Source organism: Haliotis cracherodii, unplaced genomic scaffold, assembly GCF_022045235.1.
Source record: "Haliotis cracherodii isolate W230 unplaced genomic scaffold, xgHalCrac1.p SCAF_19, whole genome shotgun sequence".
In the NCBI taxonomy this organism is placed as follows: domain Eukaryota; kingdom Metazoa; phylum Mollusca; class Gastropoda; order Lepetellida; family Haliotidae; genus Haliotis; species Haliotis cracherodii.
Window position 1 is genome coordinate 1768636 of NW_027266274.1, and position 13108 is coordinate 1781743.

Below are 13108 nucleotides of genomic sequence, written 5' to 3' on the forward strand. Positions count from 1 at the left end.
TATAGAACAGTTTAGAGTTGCTATTGGGAGGTCTGCAGCAGTTCTTGTGAAGATTTTGACAAGATATGCGTCGAAGGCAAAATGTGGTAGGATACCTCGTTTTTCCGCGACCGTCGGGATGCATACCCGATTTGTTGTGTTGAACATTATCCTCATGTTGTTATTTACTGGGGACGTCTAACCCAATCCCGGCCCGGATACTCAAGACCGTGATGGCCCAGCCACAAGATCATCAGCTGCAGCTAAAGGGAATACATCGCAAGCTTCCTCATCCAAAGTTTCAGACTTGAGCTTGCGTACAGTAATGTCAGAATTGAAAAATGTGCCAGCGAAATTAGGCAAACTGCAAAAGTCCATCAACTCCATGAACAACAAACTACAATCTGTTGAAAGTACGCTTCGGTCTGTAAGTATTCAGTTGAGTGAAATAAAGCAGAAATGTGAAGATCTGGAAGAGGAAAATGTACGGTTGAAAAAGTTCAGGCACCAGTTCAGCATGAGTCTGATAGACATGCAAAGTTTCGTAGAGAAATATTTAACGGTTTCTGAGTTATGCTCCGGAAACGATTTCGGGACGCACGCACGCACACACGCACGCACACATGGACGGAACCCATTTCTATATCACCCGCCAACTTCGTTGGGGCGGGGGATAAGATGAGTAGAAGGACAATTTGATTTTTCATGACATGCCGAAACAGGGAGATAGTGAACGGGTTGTGCAGGAGATTATCAGAAAGGATTTACATATGTCAGATAGTGTGAAAATCCAGAGAGCTCATCGAATCATGAAGGGGAAAGGTATCAGAGTGAAATTAGCGGACGGAAAGGACAAAGTGTCTATTTTGAAGGCTGCAAAGGCTTTGAAAAACACTGGTATGTTTATCACAGAAGATTTTTCCCTGAGGGTAAGGCAGAAGAGAAAGAAACTACTACCTGTAACCAGAGACCATATAGTAGTCTATCATATGGCCTCTGCTGTAATGATTCAAGCTCGTGAAAATGATCAAAAAGCATATCTCAAGTTCGATAAGCTTTATATCGAGGATAATATTTACACATACGACCTTGACTCAGATTGCGTCACAACTCTCAAGTCGGGACAGAAACCAGGGGCGCGTTGCAAGCCACGAATCGCTTAGAGAAAGCAAATTCATCGCTCAACCCGGGGTCTGCAACAGTTTGAAGCGCTTGCGCACTCTTCCAAAATGGCGTCGCAACTACCGGTTGGTTGCCTTGACGTTTGTTTGTTTGTTGTTTAACGCCGCACTCAGCAATCTTCCAGCTATATGACGGCGGTTTGTAAATAATCGAGTCTGGACCAGACAATCCAGTGATTGACATCATGAGCATCTATCCACGTAATTTGGATACGATGACATGCATTCAACCATGTCAGCGAGCCTGACCATCCGCGTTATGAAGAACGTAATAGAAGAGGATCGATGACAAGCTGATGGAATTTATGACTACTTTGAAGATGTGGAGCAGACTGAGGATGATGGTGTGTAAGCTACCTTTGCTCATTTTCTCGTTGATCCAGTCAAGAGTTCCGCTGTCAAAGTAAGCCGCCATTTTGGTTTGAGAACGAAGCGACCTCAGTCAGCGATTGTTTCGCTTGCAAGCGGCTGAAAGTTAGCGCACTGTTGTAAGGCCAATCGCTGTACATCGCTTACAAGCGATTGGCGCTTTGCAACGCACCCAAGGATTTGCACGTGCAGTCAGTGCGCTTGATGATAGAGCTTCTTATTGCTAGGGAGACGGCCCGGCCCATCATGTGTTGACAGCAATTGACAACTGTAAACAACGACAGTTTGTAGCTTGGAATGTCAATGGATTAAAATACAAATTACTCGACCAGGATTTTATAACTTTCTGTGCTAGATTTGACATTTTGGGTTGTGTTGAAATCTGGAGTAATGTAACTTTAAACGACATTTGTAGTGCTTTTTCCGAATATACTGTTTATATAAATCAACGTGACTTTAACACCAGCTAGGGGAGGAGTAGCAGCTGGTGTTTCTAACAAGATCTGGGGATACATCAAACACATTTGGCTAGAATACATAGATTGTGTTTTTATACTGTTTCATAAGCTTTACTAGGTAGTAAAAATGACATTGTGTATGGATGCGTGTATATCCATCCAATATACTCATGCGTCCAAACTGATACAAGGGAACAGAAGGGTATCGACTATTTACAGAGTTGTTTACTCTCATGTTTGACAGATATTCAAACAAGTGATATTTCCTTTATAATTATGGACGATTTAAATGCTAGAACTGGTAACTTGAGAGACTATATCATTGCAGATGGAAATGAATATATTCCTTCTTTAGAAAATATGAACTATACATCGGATGAATTGAGCATGACCCGTCAATCTACAGATGATATGATCTATTCATATGGATTTGACCTAATAGACTTGTGTTGTTCGCTAGGTATTCACATGATGAACGGTAGGTCACAGTCAGACCCGGGTGGGGACTTTACTTGTATTGGTTCGGGAGCCAGTATAGTTGATTATTGCTGATGTTCAAGTAACTTGTTTTATTTGACTTATGAGTTTTGTGTATAGACTAGGTGTGAGTCAGATTATTTTCTGATTACAAGTACGTTTTTAAAGAATGGAAATGATAGTTACGTTCCCAATGACATTCTGAGATCTACGAAGATAGCTAAATATAAATGGACCGCAGTTAACATGGTGTATTACCAAAGCTGCTGATGTTTGTGGTATGACGCAACATCACGACAAAGTGTGGATGCTGTGTGGCATGATAGTGACTATAAAGAACTGGAACGTGAAAAATATGATACCCTTAGTATGTTTACGATCACCGGTGACTTTACTTATCTTAATGAATTTAGACGTTTGAGAAATATGTATAGATATTTATGTCGACAAAAGAAAAGTGATTATGAAGACAGTACTGTTATTAATCTTTTTGTCGAATTTATCTAACTCTAAAAGGTATTTTGGGGGTAATTTTAAGAATCTCATGTGTCAAAGGGATAATTCTACATCATCTATATCTACATATGAGTGGTTGAAATATTTTCAAAATATTTTGAACATTACTGATTTTGATGTTGATATTGATAATCTAAATAATGCTGAAATGTTTATTTCAGAAAAGTTTGATGCTGTTTGCACCTCTTGTGATGGCTGCGATATTTTGAATAGTTATATTACATATGAAGAGGTATTGAAAGCTATAACTGATTTGAAAGATGGGAAAGCAGCAGGTCTTGACGGTTCTTCCAGAAATGATTAAATGTTGTAAAGCTACTCTTATTCCATATTTAGTTGTGTTGTATAACACTATATTGCAGAGTGGACAATACTGGACTGGATTGGGCTCGAGGTCTTCTGAAACCACTTCATAGGAAAGGGAGCAAAGCTGACGTTAATAATTATAGGGGTATTACCCTTAAAGATATGTTTGGTAAAGTTTTTACATTTAGTTGGAACAAAAGACTAACTTTGTTTTGTCATATATATGAAAAGCTTCCAGAATCTCAAGCTGGCTCCCGGACTGGATATAGCACAATTGATAAAATAAAAGGCGTACTAAATTTTGGTTACACTTATTATATTTACCTAATACCAGATACCCAAAGCAATGTTATATACTGTTGAAGTCTCTGGATGATGCTGGTCGCATTACATGGGTCACATATGTTAAAAAATGTTATTCACGTGTCTGATCACCAAGAACAGGGACTTGTTTCACATATTGACACCATGGCAAATTTTGTGTATGGCTATACTAGGGCTGAAGTTACCACTATTGCCACAGACCTAGCAATATATGTTGGAAAGAAGTCAAAGGATGGACAACCCCTATCACTTCAGTGGTTCTATGGGTATATGAAGCGATGGCCTGATCTATCAGTGAAGAAGCCACGATCCCTTGAGATACAGAGAGCGAGAGCTACCTCAGAGAAGACGGTCACTGATTATTTTAATGAGCTAGGGCACATCTTGGATTAGTACAACCTGAAGACATGCCCTCATCACATTAATAATGTTGACGAAAAGGGACTTGTGGTAAATCATACCCCACCATCAGTAGTCAAATCGAGTCGGAGTACTCCAGCTGCAGTGACAACATCTAGATCAAGTAGGGCAAATATTTGTTCAAGTTTCAAGCTCAAGTTAACTATCACAGCTGGCTCAGCAGGCACTGTTAGCGACTCTGGCTGGTCAAACACGGAGATTTTTCAGCAGTATCTGACAGAGCATTTCCTGAAGCATGCTGTCGCCGCGTCTACAGATAGTCCACTTCTTATTGTGGACGATGGTCAAAGATCCCTCGTATCTATTCCACTGATCGAATGGGCGTGTCAGCACCACATTATTTTGTTTGTACTGCCTGCACACACGTCCCATGTTTTACAGCCAATTGATGTTGGTTGCTTTGGACCTTTTGCTAAAATTTACAGCAACCTTCTCCATACATATATGCGGAAAAATGCTACAAGTTCAGTAGATAAACATTCTGTTAGTGAACTTGGCTGTAGAGCTTATAACCTGTCGCTGACACCAACCAATCTGCAGTCCTCTTTCAGGAAATGTGGAGTCTACCCATTTGGCAAGTCTACCACCGCCAATATCAACTTTGCGCCATCAACAGTTTTTTAGTCGCTTCACCTGATACTGGTGTTATTGATTCAAATGTGCCAGATGGAGACAAGGATGTCACTTCACCTACTGAGGGCAGTGATGTAGCAGGATTCTTTAAAGACGACTGTACTTTTCAAGAAAGCTGTGCATACTAAAAAGAGAAACGTTCTGAGCGATGTTGTCGGGGGCAAGGCCATCACCGAAGACGTCATTCTGAATAAAATTACTTCCCACCAGACTGAATAAAAAGAAAGCAAGCACCTAAACCAAGTAAATCTTTAAAAAAACTACTGTCACTGCGCATCAAGATAGTTTTGATTTGTACGATAGTGATGTCACAAAAGATGACGAACTCTGCTGCAAATGTAACCAGTTTGTACCTGATGAGGTTTGAGCTCATATCTCACTGATCATTACAACCTGGGCACAATGTACCCACCCTACATGTCAGCACTGGACACATTTACGTTTCTGCACGCCAGTTCGTGTTGTGCGTCGACATTCTGAGTTTTGGTGCCCGTCATGATGAACCTGAAGAACAACTCCCTGCATCAACCTTGTAAATAAGCTGGATATTTGTGACTTTTCGTTGTTGTTTTTTCAATATTAAAACATAAAATGAACGTTTAATGGACAAAGATGTCTTAAAACAACTGTGGACTGTTCTAATTCAGATTTCAAGAGATCGTCCATACATGTCATCCCGGTTATGCGACAAGCCAACCAATCAAATGATCGAACTTGTGTGACAGCCTTCTGTCACTTCTGTTGAAGAGGGCGGCCATGCGCAAGTGTCAGTTTCAGTGGAAATACCTAGGAATACGGAAATGTTTGTCAAAAATAAACAAGATTACAGGTAAGATATTTGAAAAAAAGATTTTATGAATATTACAATGAATATCTGTCTTCATAGCAGTTAAAATGGTGTCAGGGTCAGCCAGTTTCATGTCTATCAAAGGCGTGTAAACTGATGTTTTTTTTGATTTCACAGTCTGACACTCTTTTCTGTTTAGGGCACTATTGTATCCATTCCATTCTGGACAGGATGTGTCTTGAACATCTTCAGACAAGGAGTTGGTTGGTCAGTTGGTTTGTTGTTTAACGCCGCACTCAGCAATATTCCAGCTATATGACGACGGTCTGTAATTAATCGAGTCTGGACCAGACAATCCAGTGATTAATATCATGAGCATCGATCCACGCAATTGGGATCGATGACATGTATCAACCAAGTCAGCGAGCCTGACCACCCGATCCCATTAGTCGCCTTTGACGACAAGCATGGTTGCCTTTAACGGCAAGTATGGGACCTATTCTACCCCCGAATTTTCACGGGTCTCAGACAAGAAGTGAACATGAAGTGAACATCCCTAACAGTTTCACATGATGCTGAGACTACCTGCATGGCTAAAATTTTCATTGGTAACACTGTCTTCATGGTGTGAGTTCTTGGGCATGTGTGGCTTTTTTCTACCTGTGTACCGTTGTTGTATGATGTCATCTTCTACTTTCTGTCATTTCCTCTTTCTTTATCCAACGAAATGTACCTTTGTCATCAGTGTTTGCCATCAAGTGTCTGAGTTAGAAGCACAGCAAAAGCATGTGTTGAATAGAGTCCATATTGACTGGAAATATTGGCATCAAAGTTGTCAACTATAACTTGTACAAGGGGAGTTTGTTTGTGATGAAGAGTTCAGGCCTCTAGATGCAACATCATTGGATGGAAGTGCGGCTGACTTCTTAAATTGAAGAACTTCACTGTAAGTGCACACAATGCCAAACTTGTTCAGTTCTTGAATGAGATCATTTACTTTCATGAAAACTCCAAGAGTTGTATGTAGTGGTGTTGGTTGCTTTTTTAGAAGTCCAGTCATCATGTTACAAATCATCAGGACTGGTAGTGCATGATCTTCACCTTGAAGAATGTTACTCAAGAGTTCTACAACTCTCCCCAGCAATTTGGCAGTTCTATTCTTGTTTGGTATTCTTCTTTGGAGAGTGGTATTTCCTTTCTTACTTGTTTTGAAAGTTTCTTCATGGAAGAAGTCAAATCATCATCTCCAGTTTCATCAAGAACCAACTTAAGGGTGTCTGTGGCAGTTTCGCTGAAAATAAGAATACTAGCTATTCCATTTCCTCTTAGAATAATCAGTTCATCAGCAAAGCACCTTGATATTTCTTCCATAAACTGTCATTTATGAAAGCATGACCCCTCCACTCTCTAGGTACTGATTGTATACTTCTGTGGAATTTCTAATTTGTTTCGGATCAGCATTCATTGATCTGATCACTAATAGAGTGATTCATCTGAAATTGATTCGGTGCCTTCAGTTTTGAAGAAGCAGATGTAGGGGCCATAAAATTTGTTCTACATTTGTCATGATATCTTGCATCTGCAGCATGAAGGTCGCTTATGGCACCATCTACTCTAAGTCATTCTTCATCTCCCCACTTATCCTGGCGTAAATCGCATGTCCCAGGAATTATATTCTTGAATGATCTTTGGCCATCATCTGCAGTTCTGCAAAGAAGAGATCTCTTCCACCGTCCAGGATTTCTAGTCTTTTTCAATTTCACATGGGTTCCCACAGAATAAGCATTGTTTCAGAAAGTTAAAGCCAGTGCCTAAAACTGAACGACGCCTTCACTTTTTGAATGGTTCTGGCAGGCATTAATCTGAACAAGATTTTGAAAGTCTTTTAAGGTGAGTCTTTGATGTGTAAGTAGAAACACTGTTTTAGTGGTAAAATAATTCATGAACATCAGGAGAAGATATATTTTTTTCCATTACTAAATGTAGGTCATCCTGACTGGTCTTGCTAGCCTCAATAATATAGATATGATATGTTGACCAGTTGACAGTTGTCAGCTTCTGATTTGGGTTATTACAACAGCCAACCAGCTTGAATAAACATTCAACCCCTGACTGAAAATGAAGAAAGAAAGGATTCATTATTTCTCTTTAAATATGCAAAAATACTAATAATATATTGAAGGGAAGTTGAATAGCACATTATTAACTATAATGTTTCAAAAGTTTAAAATTCAATTAAATATGAAATTGAATTATGAAATATTAACCACTGACATAGACATACATCAATTATTTAACATATTTACAGTGCAGACTGTACCAATAACCAATAATGCGTTTGATAAAAATTATGTAACATTTCATTTGAATCATTTTCGGGCTCATATTGCCAAACACATCTTGTCCTTTGAAGGTTGATATCAAACATAATAGTTCACAGGAAAATAGAATCTTCAAATCAAATCCTTTCAATCTATTTTAGTAATCAATTTAGAGACAAAAATAAAATCTCTTCCTTATTTGCATAGTCAATGGAGACCCTATGGCAGTATGATAAGTGGTTTGGAAAGAAACTTTCAATTCATGTGAATGGAGAAATTTTTCCATGAGATATTTTGCATATTGTTTGCAAACATGAACATATTGATGCATATATAGATAGTTGTTACAATTTTCAACAACAAATGAAGTTTAAGGCTTTTGATAGCACTAGTTGGCATTTTGATCTGACTATGTTACCGAGAGTTACGAAGGTGTCACGCCCTGGGCCCCGTTCCACAAAGCGATCTTAGCGCTATGACTACCGTAAGCCCATGTTAAAGTATGGGAGTTATGATCATCTTAGCGCTAAGATTGCTTTGTGGAACAGGGTCCTGGAAAGGAGCTTGAGTCTGTACAGGAAGTACTCCATTTTGTGCTACTTACCGAACAACATATATATTTTGCTTCCATACGGTCCTCTACTGGCGATTGAGATTCCAAGGGTATATTTTAAAAGACATTTTAATTAAAATCCTCAAGGGTGTAATGTTAGCATACAGTTTCTTGATCTACATATCTTAAAGGGGAAGTGTACTCGCAAAAATCACTTTCTTTCTTATTTTATTCTTCAGCCTGCTGAATTATTTTCACACTTCCTGCTGGATTAATTTTAGCATAAGGCGCTCTAAAGAGGGTGGGTGATTTCTAACAGTCAGTGCCTCATTAAACAAGGGCAATTTGAAGAAATATTTTGCACATATATTCCTGATAGAAAACTACACTGTACTATATAAAAATACCCCGATGTTTTCAATCATACCAAGGTGAATATCAAAGCGAACATAACCTTTGTAAATTTTCTTGAACTCTCCTGAATTGCGTTATTGAAGGTGGTTTGCATTTCATGATAGGAACCTGTTTATATGGTAACATTTGTGCAAATTAATTTTAATAATCATATCTCCGATATCTTAATTTTTATTGAGTAAAAATTCGGGTTTTTTCATAGGCAAATAACAGCGCGATGGTAAATTATGAACCATTTCAGTAAATTTAATATCTAAACGTTAATCAGAAAAATAACTTAATTTTCGAGGTCATCGTGTCGGTTGCAGAAATACGAATATTCGGGTTAATCTGACGTGTCATGTTATAAAATTTGCAGGAAACAATTAATGACTTATAAATATTCACTAATCCTAATTTCAAGCGTTTTGGTTGAATATTTACGATACACAAAAATAAACAACCAGTGTCATGATGCTTCGCCCGACCTCCGCATAACTTATTGCTATTTTAATCAACAAAGTTTACATTGCCTTTATAAATATAATTTGGCGATCTTCTTAATCGAAGAATGTTTTATTCGTCATATTGCGATTAATATGACGAGAGAAAAACGAAAATAATGATCGTGAATTCTGACAGCAATATTTCAATAAGTGCAAAGATCACCGGATGTGATGTCACAGACAGGGGTAGTCTGCTGATAATCTTTCGTAACAAAACAATTGTAGTAAATTTTGAAATAGTTCGCCTATCACATACAGCAAATGCTTAAGTCGATACTCAGTATCAGTAATCACGACTAACATGAAATAAAAATGTGACTTTAACGATATAATTCGCGTATAAGTTAATCTGGTTGACCTTGCATGCTCCCGTGACCCGGAAACGATAGACGATAAATCAACATGCCACATGCAAGTTTCTCGGTATGTTTTATTTGAACTTCTGTTGATATTTAAGAATCACCATTGAATGTTACGGTGAATATGAAAGGGACATGATTCATATTTCTGCGATGTACACGCTGAAATGTTTCACTACAACAAGTGTATCCCACGTAATACGTCTATCAGCAAGATCACCCTCTACAACAGGTGCGCGAAAATGGGCTTGACAAAACGTGTTTCAAAACAACATCCCCGCGTTGCTGAATATGATAGGGTATATATACGCAATAAAATGCTACGTACATATTTTTGGTGTTAGTTCCACATTACATTTCGGACAATTTTCCTTTCGGGAATACATTCATAGATTCTAGCATGATTTTAGAACAGTTTCACGAAGGATTTCTAAATTTATTCCAAAAATATGAAGACCACCATGATTGCGTATGGATGATAGATTTGTAATTGTTTCATTATTTACAGCTGTTTACAGGTTTTAAATTTTAAAGTTATATTTAGTAGTTATTTTTTTCCACAATGACAGTAAATATTGGTCTTTGCATTAGCACAGTGTAACTGATCAAACTTCAATTATTATCTTTAGTTTAAACATATTTTTTCAACAATTATTATCTTTCACTCTGAAAATCATCTATGTGAATAAGTAAGTCTCTGATGTCATCATTTTAATTTTAGTATACCACGAATAATGAATAAATCAGATCCTTAACATATGCATACTAAACTCATAAGCACATTAATCTTGTGCATTGTGGTTTGTTTCCAAATAAAATAATTCTGAAATATAATTTAATAGGAATATGATACATTAATTACAGTAAAAGAACTTGTAACAGTACATGCCATTTTTGTTGGTTTAATCACAAGAACCATGGTGGCACATAAGCTGGTAAGTTAGCATTGTCTTAGAAACATATGGCTATCTCAGTTTTCTGGTTAGAATGAAAAGAAACGTGCCTGTGTACATGTTTACCCTTTCCAGATGTATTTTTTCCAGTCAGCCAATCCATTACTTTTGTTCACCTTATGTGGTCTATTTTATACATACAGGTACTGCTTCCAACCTGTTTTTCCTTTGTATGCAATCACAGTATCACAACTTCCTCAGCTGGTGTGTATAAAAGTTACCTTGTCATCATGAAAAAAGAATTATAAAGGAAAGTAATATTTCCATTCAAAAACATATCTGTCTTTCCTTGAATACTCTTTGTCTAAGTGCCAGAAATGTACGTGTCATAAAAAAAAATTAAAAAAGATTTTCATAAGGACTTTTCTTAGATAGACCTAAGTCAAACCATGTGACAAGTTAGGTAGAATCATAACTTTATAAGCCCTCATTTCTGAGGTGTCCATATTTTTCACATTTATATATATTTTTAGAACAACCGTGATCTGTGTAGATCTGCCTGTTTTGTTATGTAAAACAAATTCTTGTCTTGAAATGAGAAAAGGAATCATTCAGACGATTTTTTTTTATCCCATTGATTCACAAAAAACAGTTGAAATGTACAGTGGCGACTTTTGTACCCAAGATTTCTAGTGATTTGGTACCCAAATGGGTATGTGATTTTGTAGATCTACCTAGATTTATTTCAAAGATATACATTAATTTTGGTGTCTTAAACTTAACATACTAACAAAACAATACATTCTAACTTAGGTTTAACCAACGTTACTGGCCTCTTCTTCAGTGACAAGACGTCAATTTTCTATCAAAACTAAACAATCAATTTCAAGGATCACAGTCATAATCATATTATGAACTTGATGAAATATTTTATTATGTGTTCTTTTCATCTACATGAATACATAAATATAATTATAGATCTATTGTCTTATTTTCTTAGGTACAAATTCACAAAGTATTTTGGGTACAATTTAATTTGTTTTGGGTACCAAATCACATAAAGGAGCCTAGAATCTATATATACACATGCACAAAAGTTAAGCGCCATCCACCATATTTGTGAGCTGTTACTTTTGGCACTTAATGATGACTATTATAACGAGATGTACGATTGTTATAAGCCGTATATGTAAACCTCATGTACATGTCATGCAAAAGTTGTCCCAAAGCAAGTTTATCTTGTGTTCCAAAAGAATATGAGCAGAATGGAATTTTACCGAAGACCAGAAATTGAAGGAATAGAAAACATTGAAAAACGTTTTTTGTCATGTAACTGTCATGATATCAGCAGACCATATCAGGTGTCACATAGACACCCTAGGGAGTACAGAGTCTATTGCAAGACAGAAACGTCAGTTACGTGTGTATGATCCACGGACATTGACCACAGCTTCAACCCTACGCCTCATACTCATTACAAGTCGTTGAATGCTTCTCTGAGGCAAACGGATCCATTCTTCATGAAGTGCGGCTTCAAGTCCAGCGAGATTTTGAACTGGGGGATCACGATGTCTGATTTTCCGGCCAAGAATGTCCCAGAGATGCTCAATCGGATTAAGATCCGGACTACTGGCCGGCCAAGGAAGAGGGGCAATAGCTTCTTGATGCAAATAAGCCAAAACTACCCGAGATCTGTGTGGTCTAGCATTGTCGTCCATGTTGTCAAAACGAGGGACTACAACTGGACGAAGAACGGCATCTTGGTATTGTTGGCCATTCAAGTTTCCCCGAATTGTCACCAGCGGAAGTTTGCTGCCGAAGGAAACACAACCCCATATCATGACAGACCCCCCGCCACATGCTAAGGTCTTCTGGATGTTCCTTGGTGAAAAACGAGTGTTACGTTGCCTCCAAACACGTATTCGACCATCAACAGTTCGTTGCAGCATTCGACACTCGTCAGAACAATGGAACCTTCTCCAGTTGGCCAAGTTCCATCGACTACGGACACGGCACCATATCAGACGATTCCGCATGTGCCTCTCAGTCAGTTGAGGACGTTTTACTGGTCTTCTGGCGTTATAACCAGCCGCTCTGAGGCGACGCCTTACGGTCATCGTCGAGAGTCTCTGATGGGTAATCCACTGCAATCTTAAATCTGTTGACAATCTGGCAAATGGATTTCGTCTGACTATCCTGAAAAGACGTCTATCCTCTCTGTTAGAGGTCTTTCTTGGCCTACCAGACCTATGCCTGTCATTGACATCATTGGTTTGACCATGTTTGACAATCAAACGAGTGATAACACTGTGATGATGACCCATTTGTCTTGCAATGGCCCTGCATGACATGCCAGCATTTTTCATGCCTATCACTTGCCATCTTTCAGCGTTCGTTAACTTTCTCCTCACCATGGCTGATTTTCAAACTCTATTGGAAGGGGAATATCACACAGGAGCAAAATGCAACCACGTGTCTGAAACTTGAATTTCACTATTTATAGGGTAGGGGAACTGCAGCAACACGTAAAGCACGCTTTCCTTGTGGTATCTGGACATATTTGGGTTCATAAAACTATGGAAGCCTAATTCAGTCATACATCATCATATTCCCACACGTGTAATCAAGAGGCT

General features: G+C 38.2%; 1 pseudogene; it reads left to right on the forward strand.

The window, feature by feature from the left end:
- Positions 1-3688: 3688 nt before the first annotated feature.
- LOC139466880 (uncharacterized) lies at positions 3689-5046 on the forward strand (annotated as a pseudogene).
- The last annotated feature ends 8062 nt before the right edge of the window (positions 5047-13108 follow it).